Genomic DNA, 15,118 nt, shown 5'->3' on the forward strand with positions numbered 1-15,118 from the left:
TAGTTCTTAGTTAAATAATTATAACATTATGTAAACTATATCATTATACTTCCTAATCTCTTCCAAGTATATATATTATAAATAGTGATTATAAATAGTGATTAATATTTGCTATCATTATATTATTACATTTAGTTAATTTATTTTGTTTATTGTGATTTATGATTTCCAATTTATTAAACCTTATTTGCTATTTTTTAATTTTATTTAATATATTAATCTCTATAAAAAGAAACATATTTAATTTTCAATGCTTAGATATTTTAATTAATTTAACTTAAACTATGCTTCTAGTCGAGACAAGGTATACTTAGATCTATGTAAACAATTTTGAATTACTTCTTATCGTTTGTTAAGAAGATTTTCTTTAGATATTACTAGCAAGGCCACCCGACGTTGCTCGGGATCGTATAAGACGATGAGAAAAATTTGGAACATACCTGTTATTCTTGGAATAGAGGAAGTTTTTATGTCTAATTATCATTTGGCATCTTGAGCAAAAGAATATTTTACCTACCCTAGGACGAGTATTACGCAACATATATGTGGAATAATTGTACCTTCTCTAGGACAGGAAATTTGCTGCACATGGGTGGAAAAAAATTTCCTCACCTAGGGCGGGGTAATGTACAACACATATTTCAAATTATTTACATAATTTTCTATTGTGCTAAATTTTCTGCATGTCATAGGTAATATTTTGTTTGTTTTTACATCAGAGTGCTATAGTGAAGAAGCACCGGATTTTTTTATATAAATGTCATACTACTCGAATATATTGCATGATTTTCGATTTTGATAACTTATGTACGTCACAGATAAGAATTTCTTTGTTTTTCATATGGGTACTTCACTATACATATACCTTATTTCCTGGGTAGGATACTGTAGAAGTGCCCTTTTTTCTAATTTAAAAATAAAAGAACTCAGTACTTTTTAAGTAATTTTCTGTTGTGCTAAATTTTCTGTGCGTATAGAGTAAGAATCTGTTTGTTTTTTCATCTGGGTAATATAGTGAAGAAGCACCTTATTTCTCATTTAAAAATCATGCTATTCAAATATATAACGTGATTTTCGGTTTTAATAACTTTTATGCACGTCACAGGTAAGATATTCTTTGTTTTTCATATGAGTACTATACTGCACAAGTACTTTATTTCTTGAGTAGGATAATGTACAAGTACCTTATTTCTAATATATAGATGAAACTACTCGATGATTTTCATAGTTTTCTGTTGTATGTCATAGGTGAGAGTTTGTTTTTATATTAGAGTGCTATATTAAAGAAGCACCTTATTTCTTATAAAAATGTCATACTACTCGAATATATTACATACCTTTCGCTTTGGATTACTTTTATGTGTGTCACAGATAAGATTTCCTTTGTTTTTAATATGGGTACTATACTGTACAAGTACCGTATATCTCGAGTAGGATACTGTACAAGTACGTTTTTTTCTCATTTAAAAATGAAAACTCAATACATTTATGTAATTTTCTGTTGTGCTAAATTTTCTGTACACCAGGGGTAAGAATTTGTTTGTTTGTTTTTTTTATCTGGGTACTATAGTAAAGAAGCGCCTTATTTTTCATATGTAAGTCATACTACTCGAATATCAAACGTGATTTTCGGTTTTAATAACTTTTATGTATGTCACAGGCAATATTTTCTTTGTTTTTCATATGATTACTATACTACACAAGTACCTTATTATTTTGATAGAATTTTTTGTACACATAGATACATTAAAAAGTAAGGGATCATTGTATGTGATTTTTTGTATACGACATCTATACAAATATAAAAACATATATAATAACTTAAATTTATAATGATCAGTTAATTAGTGTGAATAGGAGAATATCCAATACATAAAAATATATAATCATATACGCATACTAATCATTCATAATGATCGGTTAATTAGTTTAGGAGTGAATCAGATACATAGAAATATATAATCATACACATAATTAAAATTCACAATGATCGGTTAATTAGTTTAGGAGTAGATCCAAGACATACAAATATATAATCGTATACACATAATTAAAATTCATAATGATCGATTAATTAGTTTAGGAGTAAATCCAATACATAGAAATATATAAGCACATACAAATAATTAAAATTTATAATGATCGGTTAATTAGTTTGAATGAATCGAATGCATCAAAATATATACACATAATCAAAATTCATAATGATCGGTTAATTAGTTTAGGAGTGGATCCAATACATACAAATATATAATCATATAAACATATTTAAAATTCATAATGATCCGTCAATGAGTTTAGGAGTGCATACAAGACATAAAAATATATAAACATATACACATAATTAATATTCATAAAATCGGTTAATTAGGTTAGGAGTAGGATCATTACTTGATCTTTTTACGTGATTTTTGGAATGTAACAAATAAGCTGATATATCATATTTATTTTGAATATGACAATTTTCTTACGTAAATCAAAAACACTCTTCTGTATTTTTTTAATAAAAGTGTTCTTGTGTATTTATTACATAACATTTAAAAATCAAGAATATCGAAATGTGTAAAAAAAAAAAAGAAGCAAATTATGGAGATCGAAACCGCAACACTTGTGTTAGTAATCGGTCACGATAGCCATTGCACTAAAGGGACAACCGCTTTAACAACGTTGTGAAATATCTAAATAAATATATTTCTCTTTTATTCGCTGTACGCATGCACAGAATGACGCCATTGTGCTACGCTCGTCAAGGTGTCATTACTTTCAAGTTTGAACCCCTTTTTGAAGCCCTTAGCAATTATTTTAATCGATTAAATACCTCTAATAAAATTATGCATCAAAAGTGGAGCTATTGCACGCCGTCCAACGATCATCTGTCTATGAGGAGATACAATGGAGACAGACACATACACACACACACACAGTGTGATTAATGTATTAGATTATATGATAAGATTCTAGATTGCAAAGATTACATCTGCCTGACTTGTTTGGAGAGTATTTACTAGCATTTCCTAGTATCGACCATTTCAATTTGTATTCCATTTTATTCTTTCTTAATTCCCTAATCTAATTTGTTAATGATGTTTTTTTCATATTGTTAACTTCTTGTACTTTCAAGGACGCTATATGGTTGTTAAATCTATCTTTAAATCTACAGTTTGTGGCCCCAATATATGTTCTGGTTCTATTATTATCTATTACTTCACATTTATATACTACTAGCAAAAGTACCCATCGTTGACTGGGTTCAAAAACAGCCTACAGAAAATGGACTCTGATATATTAAAATATGATAGGTTATGAAAAGGAAGGGTTGTAAATTTGGGTTGAATTTTGGGGTATCAAAACCAAAGCAAAATATGATGAAAGTAAAAATAAAATAGATAAACCCCATAATTTATTATACCATACCTGTTCACACTGAGTCACTTATTACAATATTTTGTGGATCTATATTAAAAAACCTTGTTAAACTTTGTGACATATTTCCATTCTATGGAGGTCAGGTGCGAACGAACACCTATAATTTCTTCAAACTGAAACATAATTATCAAAGTATACTTACGCAGATTGATATGAAGTCTTTATTAAAGTTTGTGCCTATTTCCATTCTATTGAGGTCAAGCGTGAATGCAGACCCCACAATTTTATTATACCATCCCTATTTAAGTTAAAACATACTTATCAATGTATTCTTATGTACATCTATGTCAAAAACACTTGTAAACGTTTTTTTTTTTTAATTTTTAAATTTTTTATTTCCATACTTCGTGGACCAGGTGCGAACGCAGACCCCACAATTTAATGAATCATCATTATGCCAGATCAAACATACCCATTCTTGTGTCTTGATAGATCTTCTATCATTATATGTAATCAGTTTTTTTTAAATAGTCAACCATATAGGAGCCTATTCGTGACCACACACACACACACACACACACACACACACACACACACATTCAGCTTTATATTATAGATATCAGACATGAGGAATTTGCCCTACAACGGGCATTCATCAATATTTTTACAGTTGCAAAGTGAATTCCTTTCAATGTTTTGATCAGTTAAGAAACCCCCTTTAGTCTCTTTATCTATTTTTGCACTGCTAAAACTTATACTTTTCACTAAGTTAGTGGTAGTTGAAAAGGATAATTTAACATTATTTCGGTTTATGATTTTACTTAGATTAGTTTCTTTTGGAAAATTTTTTCAATAATTTGAAAAAATTCCTTTGCCAAATTATTTTATTATGTGTGAATTAAGGCGAATTAAACTTAAACGCAATTTTTACGTCTACTTTTCTTTTTATTTATATTACCGTCATTATATTATGTTCTTATATTGTGTTCTACAAAATTATTTTTACAAGTTTTATTTTTTATACTATTTTTAAACTTTTTTACAATTTACCCGTTGCCATATTGTATAAGATAACATGTGATGGTTTCGGTGTTGATACTTGCCCTTGTATTAATATCATATTTTCATTTTTAATATATTTTATTTCATCTCTATATCCTGATCTAACATTTAATTATAGTCATTAAATTCTTACTATTAAATATATGCTCATTATGTGATAATCTGGGTATTCTTTTTGATATGCTAGGTATAATTGATTTTTTTCATTAAGATTGGATGATTTGATTTATAGTCAATGTAATATAAAGTTTGATTAGGTTTATAGTATGGTTCATGTGTATTGTTAATTAGGTTTATAGTATGGTTCATGTGTATTGTTAATTAGGTTTATAGTATGGTTCATGTGTATTGTTAATTAGGTTTATAGTATGGTTCATGTGTATTGTTAATTAGGTTTATAGTATGGTTCATGTGTATTGTTAATTAGGTTTATAGTATGGTTCATGTGTATTGTTAATTAGGTTTATAGTATGGTTCATGTGTATTGTTAATTAGGTTTATAGTATGGTTCATGTGTATTGTTAATTAGGTTTATAGTATGGTTCATGTGTATTGTTAATTAGGTTTATAGTATGGTTCATGTGTATTGTTAATTAGGTTTATAGTATGGTTCATGTGTATTGTTAATTAGGTTTATAGTATGGTTCATGTGTATTGTTAATTAGGTTTATAGTATGGTTCATGTGTATTGTTAATTAGGTTTATAGTATGGTTCATGTGTATTGTTAATTAGATTTATAGTATGGTTCATGTGTATTGTTAATTAGGTTTATAGTATGGTTCATGTGTATTGTTAATTGGGTTTATAGTATGGTTCATATGTATTGTTAATTAGGTTTATAGTATGGTTCATGTGTATTGTTAATTAGGTTTATAGTATGGTTCATGTGTATTGTTAATTGGGTTTATAGTATGGTTCATATGTATTGTTAATTAGATTTATAGTATGGTTCATGTGTATTGTTAATTAGGTTTATAGTATGGTTCATGTGTATTGTTAATTGGGTTTATAGTATGGTTCATATGTATTGTTAATTGGGTGGACATCTAAAAAATTTACTATTTTATGATTTTTATCTATAGTTATTTTTGAATCAATATCTTTAAAACAAATTATATCGCATTTAAATAGTTCTTCCTAAATTTCTACCCCCAAAGTTGATGAAAAATAGTGCATTGTCTCTATACAGACCACCCTCCCCCTTTATAATTGATTACTTTATAGCTAACTTATTTAGTGTAGAGACCAACCAAGTCAGTGACCTGTGCAGAGTCTGGTACCCATCATAATATCAAAGTTTAATTCTCTGTTGTTCCTAGTCCAGTATTTATTATTGTATTTAATTAAGGTTCTTATGGCTAATTTTACTGTGTCAAGTTCTAATTTTGTAATATTTGTTTAAGATTTCGCAAATTCTAATGCCTTATCTAACAATTTCAGAGAAATTGATAGGTAATATGAATTAATGTCGAACATTATAAACTTACTATTCTTATATTTAGGTAATGTATGTATATATAGATATAATATATATATATATATATATATATATATATATATATATATATATATATATATATATATATATATATATATATATATATATATAATTATTATAATAATTTTTTTAATACCTACAGATACTAGAGTTTCATCCTTCCAGGAATGAACGTTGCAGGGTATCATGATTACTGCCTGTCGGGAGTTCCAAACCCGGCAACCAAGCCATCTCTGACTCCATTAACAAGGAACAAACCCACAATGTTAACCGTGAAATTTAATCATTTATTTTTAAATGTAAAGACGGTGATAATGATTATGACATCACGAGCCGAGTGTGTAAGCTTAAGTGACTGCCTTTTAACTTCAACTTAGATTGCTGAACAATAAGAACCGAGTTCTTAAAGGGGCTGACGAAATAAGTACTATAATAATTTTTTAATACCTACAGGTACTGATGTTTCATCCTTTCGGATATATATATATATATATATATATATATATATATATATATATATATATATATCCGAAAGGATGAAACATCAGTGTCTGTTGGTATATATATATATATATATATATATATATATATATATATATATATATATATATATATATATATATATGAGCAAACAGTTAATGAAATATGTTAAAAAACACTTTGAAATGAGTTAAAAACATATTTAATCTGAAAAGGAAACACTAGATAAATGGATAGTCCTTAATCCGCGGAGTTTTGGAGAAATACTCTCCTTCTCATCAGAGGGTAGGAATTAGCAAAATGCGGGATCGGATTTTGCATGCAGAAGTATTTGATGAAACAACAAATAAGTCAAAGATCTTACTTGAAAACAAAATAAGTTAAGCAGAGGGAATATGGTAAATAAAAAGGTGATTATACATTAATGGATAGTCTGGTGGAAGATAAAAAATCCAGTGACGGTAAAATCCAAATGTAAAACTTCAAGAAAGTTAAAAGAGTTTCCATTTGTACAAGTAAAATCCAAAGAAATCCCGTAATTGGAAGAAGATGATCCATAATCCAAACGCAGAAATCCGTGGAATAATTCACAAAAAAGTGTGTACAAAGAAAAAATAATATTAATAAAAGAAAAATAAGATGTGCTTTTCACTCTACTTCCGAGATACAACTATAAATAAAAAAAAATCTGGGAAGAGAAAGGAGAAAAAAAAAAGGATAAAGTTAAATATAAAATAAAGCGAAACAAAAGTCAAACTGCCCCAGACAGGAAATGTTAAAGCCACGAAAATATATATAGGGCAAAATAATATAGGTCAACTGAAAATGTACAGGTCACTTATAAAAAAAAAAGTGTCAGCAAGAATTGTTACACGACATTAAAAGGAAAATAAAAATTAAATAAATAAATAAATATATAATAAATAAATAGAAAATAAATAAATAAATAGAAAATGAAATATAATAAAAAATAAAATATAAAATATAATATATAATATAAAGTAAAGTAAAATAAGAATAAAATTAAAAAATAAAAAATAAAAAAATAAAAAAATAAAAATAAAAATTATTTAAGGGGAGAAGATTGCCGGTATCTGCAATTTCAGGAAAAAAATATATATATAAAAAATAAATAAAAAAATAAGTAAATTCATATAGTAAAATTTAAGTAAATATACATACAAGATATGAAAGTGTGGGTATATTGATATATTAGATAGATAGGAAAGTTTAAAGAATAAAACAGAAAATGCAGATAAAAAATAAATAAATAAATAAATAAAACAGAAAATGCAGATAAAAAAAACCGGCCATACAAAGAAGAGATAAAGAATTAAAATAAAGGATTATTAAATTATAAAGTATTAAGAAGTATATAGAAAAACGATAAAGTTAAAGGAAAAATAATTTATATCTATATAAAGGGTAAAAGTACTAACTATGTAATGTCAAAAATGCCATAATTAAATACATAAAATATATAAACAAAGTTAAGTCTTATATTCCAGGCTCTATGTCATGTCGCCTCTGCACAACCGAAGCTATAACTATAATTACTTCCCCTCTAAGTAACAATATAATAAATTCTAAAAATGAACTGATCTCTTTCTGTAAACATAAGTCCAAATTTAATTATGGCAATTTTGACATTACATAGTTATTACTTTTACCCTTTATATAGATATAAATTATTTTTCCTTTAACTTTATCGTTTTTCTACATACTTCTTAATACTTTATAATTTAATAATCCTTTATTTTAATTATTTATCTCTTCACTGTATGGCCGGTTTTTTATCTGCATTTTCTGTTTTATTTATTTATTTATTTATTTTTTATCTGCATTTTCTGTTTTATTCTTTAAACTTTCCTATCTATCTAATATATATATATACCCACACTTTCATATCTTGTATGTATATTTACTTAAATTTTACTATATGAATTTACTTATTTTTTTTATTTATTTTTTATATATATATTTTTTCCCCTGAAATTGCAGATACCGGCAATCTTCTCCCCTTAAATAATTTTTATTTTTATTTTTTAATTTTATTCTTATTTTACTTTATTTTATATTATATATTATATTTTATATTTTATTTTTTATTATATTTCCTTTTCTATTTATTTATTTATTTTCTATTTATTTATTATGTATTTTTATTTTCCTTTTAATGTCGTTTAACAATTCTTGCTGACACTTTTTTTTTATAAGTGACCTGTACATTTTCAGTTGACCTATATTATTTTGCCCTATATATATTTTCGTGGCTTTAACATTTCCTGTCTGGGGCAGTTTGACTTTTGTTTCCCTTTATTTTATATTTAACTTTATCTTTTTCTTTTTCTTTTTCTCCTTTCTCTTCCCAGATTTTTTTTATTTATAGTTATGTCTCGGAAGTAGAGTGAAAAGCACATCTTATTTTTCTTTTATTAATATTATTTTTCCTTGTACACACTTTTTTGTGAATTATTCCACGGATTTCTGCGTTTGGATTATTAGGAACCATCTTCTTCCAATTACGGGATTTCTTTGGATTTTACTTGTACAAATGGAAACTCTTTTAACTTTCTTGAAGTTTTACATTTGGATTTTACCGTCACTGGATTTTTTATCTTCCAACAGTTGAAGTAAATAGTGAAACATTTATGCATAAAACTATTTATGAGATTAAATGAAGTAATCATACATATATATATGTATATATATATATATATGTGTGTGTGTGTGTGTGTGTGTGTGTGTGTGTGTGTGTGTGTGTGTGTGTGTGTGTGTTAAATGAAAGATGAGGAATAAAATTATATATAATTTTATTATATCATCAGAACAATTAGAAAAAGTTATGGGTAAAACTAAGAAAAGACCTTTTTAGACCATGGCATTTCAAAGCTAAATGCTTCTCATAATTCACATTTATTGCCATTGCTCACACATATTCTTTATCTCTAGCCCTAGCAACACGTGTCTACTTTGTATAACCTATTATCTACATAATTACAGGTTTCCGTAGTTCCTTTAGCTCTCTCTCTCTCTCTCATATATATATATATATATATATATATATATATATATATATATATATATATATATATATAAGATAATATAGAATGTATACAATCACAAAAAAGCATAAAAATACGATAAACTGATTTTTATTTTTAATTAAAATTCTAGTCTTCCCTAATTTTTTGTACAGATGTTATGAAAAGGGACAGGCCTCAGTAAGTAAGAAGGCAAACTATATAAGTTTCAAAATGAGATTTGGAAAAGGTTAGAATCGAACCCAGTAAGAAAAGTTAAAAAAGAATGCATATTGGAATCTTAGGAATGCAGAACGATTGTCATTGTTCTTGCAAATAGCTAAATATTATTTTTGTCAGAGATAGATGTTTGATTTATGAATGCAGTCGATTGTTCATTCTTTTATAAATAATGATTAACAAATAGGTTTGATATTGGACAATTTAAATTGGGAATTCTTTGTCTGCCAAAAGTGTGTTTGGACATACATAGGTAAAATCCATGTGATTAAATTTAATGTGTCAAAACAGACTTTGATGTCATGAATAAAGGGGATCCCCAATACAATGAGACAGGGTTCGAACTTAGTCAGAGAAATCACAGTCACAGAGAGTCAGTCAGGCAGACAGTGAGAGACAAAGCCAGAGAGAGCTCCAGTCAGCCACACTGGAAGCTGATGGGGTGAAGAGGAGACAATATAGTCGTAAAGGCTTGAATCACTGACAATCATCAATCATCCAGCTGTTATAATTAAAGAAATCATCTAATATTTGTAAACTGTTGTCTTCCTCTGCCGTCATTCCACCCAAAAAGGAAAAGGTAAATGCATTTTGATCATCATCTTAAATAAACTTTGTATAACCCTCCTCCATCATCAGTAATGATTCTCCCCGTCTGATGTAAAAGAACTGTATTACACACACCCCCCTTCAATAATGAATTCACATCTCCTATGTGTTTAAATATGAACTGTGTGTGTAATACATGGTAATGTTATTATCATCTTTGTTCGGAGTCCCCAAAATATATGCCCCCCTGCAACCTCTCCGCTTTTGCCATATATATAAGTATATCAAAGAGATTTCCTGTTAATTTAGTTTGGAACTGCGAATTATACTTGCACGTTTTTATATACAAACACCGTTTTTTTTGGGGGGGGGTTATGTGTGACCCCATGTTACATTTTTTTTTTTTTTACTTTTCTTTCAAGGTAATGATTGAAAGTATATTTTTGGCTAAATTACTAAATCACAGCGTGAGTTTATTGCAAGAAAAATTTCTGTCTAGGCATTTTTTTTTAAAGGCACTTCTGCATTACACGGACGGCGCCATTTTTGTTGTCAGGTGGCGCTTCTCAGTCAAAAACTATAATATATAACATATATAACTTTATATATATTATTCCTTAATTGGAATTCATTTTTTTTTTTTTAGATGAGCATTATATATTAAAAAGATCCAAAAACAACAACTAATAAAGATGAGACTAATAGTCCAAAATAAAAATTAAAATTAATATATAACTTTGTTGACCCTTCAACAGGTGCCACAAAATATTTAAACTATATTTTGTTACAGTAGCAATTTTACTTTAATTTAAAAAACGTTTCGGAAAAAAAAAATCCAATGTTGTTTTAATTCCAAAATTATTTTATTAAAATTATATTTTCTTACGCAGACATTTCAATAAATGTTTTTACAATTATATATGGATACATTTTATGCAACGTTTTGGTTTTCAAATATTTTTGTGTTCGGAAAAAAAAAATCTTATTTGCAATGTTATTTGACCAAGAGAAAATTGGGTTTATCACCCCCTAACAATGGCGCCGTCCATATGATGCAGATATGTGGAATCTTTTCAAGTTTAAATCATAAATATCTAAACGCTAGGTAAAGAATATATTATCCAAAATAACCGTCTTTTGAATCCATATTGGATAACTTTAGCTAATGTTTACATATTTAAAATGTGTATTTCTCAATACAAAATGAGTATTTCTCAATAGATTTTAACTTTGAAAGATTCCTCAAATAATATTTAACAAAAAAATAATGCTTACACAGATTTTTTTTTTTTTTTTCGCAATAAACTTACGCTGTGATTTAGTGACTTTTTTCTTTACAGAAAAAATAAATTGATAAATAAAAATAAAAATAACACCCGGCAATAAATGTCCATCAACAGTGGATTGATATCGTTAGTTAAAAAACGTTTGTTAAAACGTTTTTACTTGCACTTTTGTAAATGTTTTGTGTGTGTGTGTGTGTGTGTGTGTGTGTGTGTGTGTGTGTGTGTGTGTGTGTGTGTGTGTGTGTGTGTGTTTGTGTGTGTGTGTGTGTGCGTGCGTGCGTGCGTGCGTGCGTGCGTGCGTGCGTGCGTGCGTGTGTGGTTTTAGGTTTTTGTTTTTAATTGTTGTTGTGGTTGTTTTTTCATTTTTTTTTTTTTTTACTCACAAGGAGTAATCACACAAGCCATCATCAAAGATTTCTCTTTGAGAACAACTTGTGGTGTTCCCTGGAATCTGAATAACAACATGTCTCCCCAGATTTCCAGTACTCTCCACCTCTTTCGATAACCTTTGCAGGTGAATTTGCATTACTGCAACAGTCGCTTATCATTGATTGCTTTCGGGTATGCTGAAAACAAATATCACATTTAAATTTGGTACAGACAAGTAGTTTTTTTTCTGGATATTAAGACTTTTATTATCCAATGTAATCTCACTGGTGACCATATTTTCCCAACTGAAAAGTACTAATGCGCATGCATGTTACAAAACATACCTCTCCTCCTTATTCATTAAGTAATGCATGAGAAAAAATGTCTTACTATCCAGAAAACAACTTGTTGGCACACAATTTAAATGTGATATTCGTTTTCAGCATACCCCAAAACCTTTTAAAGTCATCATTTTAAAGGTGAGTGTTAAGATGGAAAGAAAATAAACATTTACCTTATTTTACTAAACATGTGCACAAAATGATTCCAGCTTCGAAATTGTTACGGGGGAGGGGGAGGTGTACGCAAATACACACACGCATTTAAAGAACATATAAAGGTAGAAAGAGTCGTCTCCCTTGTATATATAACTTCGTTAAATTTACATATTTTATCTTTTATATATTTATACTTAAGTTCATTTGAAAATAATTCGAAATGCAAGTAAACTTTTAATAATATCGCTAGAGTAAAAAAAAATTTTTTTTTTTTTACAATATTTAAATTTTCGTCTCAAAACAAGAGAAGATTTCTTTCCAATATATAAATATAAATACAAAGTCTAAGGGGCATTACTCTATTTTATTTGGTTTCAAATTATTTCCCTTGATTCTAAATGATTTTATTGCTTGTTGTGTCTTTATTTTAAAAACTAGTACTTATGCACGACAGCGATCTGCAGTGATTTTTTTTATTTCACCTATAGAAGCGTGATGGTGGTGGGTGGGGGGCGATAACTCCTACTTTTTAACTTATTTTTCTGAAAATGGATATTAACTCTTCACATTTGGGTGATATTTTCTTTTTGATGTCGGAGCCCAGGAAACCAGTGACACCACTGTGTATCAGAATTTTTGTAGGAATTTTTGACACCCCTAACACGAAACTGCGAATAAAATATAAAAATCTCGTAATTTCTCTGTTAAAAGTGGGTTATTTATTTTCTTTATGGATTATACTTCCAAAATAAACTATTAAAGTTGTTTTAAAAGTAATAGAATTTTTTTTTAAACAGTAATGAATTTTCCCAACTCAATATTTTTCAATTTTTAAACTTTAAAAATCTATCAAAATTTTTCTATTGATTCTATTTTTACTATATTTTCAGGGTCAATGTGAAATTTTATGTTCTTTCCGATAAACTAAATGTAATATTTTAGACAAACGTTTTTTTTTTAATTCACGCCACCCCCATTTTCAAGTTTCTATTAAAAAGTAAATAATTAATTTACTCACCGAAAAGTAAATAATTAATTTACTCACAAATTGAAGAGAAAAGTTCAATAAATAATATATTCAAATTCAAACAAAAAAAACGTAGTGTTTTTTAGAATTTTACCTGTAAAGTTTGAAGTTTAAAACCTTTTTTTAAAACCACGTTATTTGTTTTTTCTTTTTTTTTTTAAATGGAACCTTGGTCCTTGCTCCTTTAATTGAAAAAAAATTAGGGCTTGAATTACATTTTTCGAGGAGTTATAAGCTTGGAAAGACAGGGGGTCGAATAATTCACACCTCCTATTTTGAAATGTCTATTAAAAAGTAAATAAGTAATTTATGTACTAAAGTGTTATATATCACAAATTGAAGAGAAAAGGTCAATAAATAATATATTCAAATTTAAAAAAAAAAAAATATTTTTTTAGAAATTTACCTGTAAAGTCCGAAGTTTAAAACCTTTAAAAAAAAAAAAAAAAACAAACAAAAAAAAACACGTTGTTTTTTTTTTTGTTTGTTTTTTTTTTTTTTTAATGAAACCTTGGTCCTTGCTCCTTTAATTGAAAAAAAAACTAGGGCTTGAATTACATTTTTCGAGGAGTTATAAGCTTGGAAAGATGGGTGGAATTAGTCACTATTTCCACGAAATTTCTGACACACCTACAGCACTAGGTGTATCAGAATTTGGGGGGAATTTTTGACACCCCTAACACAAAACTGCGAATAAAATAAAAAAAAAAAATTTTAACTCGTAATTTCTCTTTTTAAAGTGGGTTACTTATTTGGTACTTGTACAGTTTAGTCAAGGCATTAAAAAATGAAAATATGGAAAAAAGTTATATTCTACGTACCCGTTATAGTCTGAAGTTCTCTGAAAAAAAATTCACTTCATTTTTTACAACGAAAACAATTATTTATGACGGCCAAATAAAGGTAGCCATCTTGTAAATATTTGACCACGAAGCAAGGGGGGGGGGCACCAAAGGGAGATAACTGATCCCCCCCTTTTGTCCAAATTTCGTGAATTTAGCCTTTTTTAGCCCTCTTTTTTTTTTTTTCAACAAAATACTAGGAATGGACATTAATCAGCTATATAAAAAAGGCGCACATATGGAAGCTTTGCACTTTTTTATTTTTATTTTTTTTTGGGGGGGGGGTGCAATAATGAAAAAAATGCAAGAAATCCAATATTTAAATATTTTTAAACCATCGATTTTTTCTTGGCGCAATTAGCCTGTTAGACATTTACAATTTGGAAACAGAATACCCCAAAACGTCAAAGGTTTGTAATAACAATTTTGTGTGTGAATAAATTGAAAAAGAAAAAAGAAACGAGAAAAGAATACAGGGAAGGGGGGGTCACCGCTTTCACTTGTGCAGTTTGGGGGTGGGTAATTAAAATTGTAAAAAAAAGGCTAATTAAGCGAAATTTGGCCAAAAAATGGCGGGGGGGGGGTCTGTGATTTAGGTAGAGTTATCTCGCCGTGGCACGCCCCCCTCTCCCCTCTTGTTTCATCGTCAGACATTTCCAATATGTCTACCTCTATTTGGCCGTTATAAATAATGCTTTTTCGCTGTAAAGAAAAAAAAACTACTTGATCAAATTAAGTGAATTTTTTTTCAGAGAACTTCAGACTATAACAGGTACGTACAATATAACTGTTTTTCAATACTTTCATTTTTTTAATGTCTTGACTAAACTGTATAAGCGTCGTTTATTTTATTTATGGAGTATACTTACAAAATAAAC

The sequence above is a fragment of the Euprymna scolopes genome, chromosome 6 (assembly GCF_053919585.1).
Source record: "Euprymna scolopes isolate OS-2025 chromosome 6, ASM5391958v1, whole genome shotgun sequence".
NCBI classification, from domain to species: domain Eukaryota; kingdom Metazoa; phylum Mollusca; class Cephalopoda; order Sepiida; family Sepiolidae; genus Euprymna; species Euprymna scolopes.